Consider the following 429-nt stretch of genomic DNA (forward strand, 5'->3'; position numbering starts at 1 on the left):
GCCTGGCCCGGCCCGGCCCGGCCCTTTGTGCTCACGGGAGAGCCCTCTCCGCGGCCCTCGGGCCTCCTTGTGTTCCGGAGCCGCAGCGATGCCGACCCGGCCGGTGGCGGTCACCAGTGAGCGAGGAAGCGCCGGGCCCGCAGCCTTGTCCCCCGCACTTCGTGCTTTAGGAGGAGCCCCCCCACCCTTCGTATTCCCACTGCGTTAGAAGAGGGTTGTTGGAAAAAGGGAGCATCCATTGGATCGAAAATAGAGGCGTTAACTTAATTTTCCTGCTTACAGATAGGAACAGCATCAGTGCCACTGCAGAGATTTAGTGATACAGGATGTCTCGGCAAAGTTGTAAGAGATTAGTGAAGCCATTCATACAAATCATCACTTTGGGAGTTGTTTCGCTGCTCTGTTGTCAGGAGGTGTGCGAGTGGTTTG

Source organism: Athene cunicularia, assembly GCF_003259725.1.
Source record: "Athene cunicularia isolate RWA chromosome 3 unlocalized genomic scaffold, athCun1 chr3_part1, whole genome shotgun sequence".
Classification (NCBI taxonomy): domain Eukaryota; kingdom Metazoa; phylum Chordata; class Aves; order Strigiformes; family Strigidae; genus Athene; species Athene cunicularia.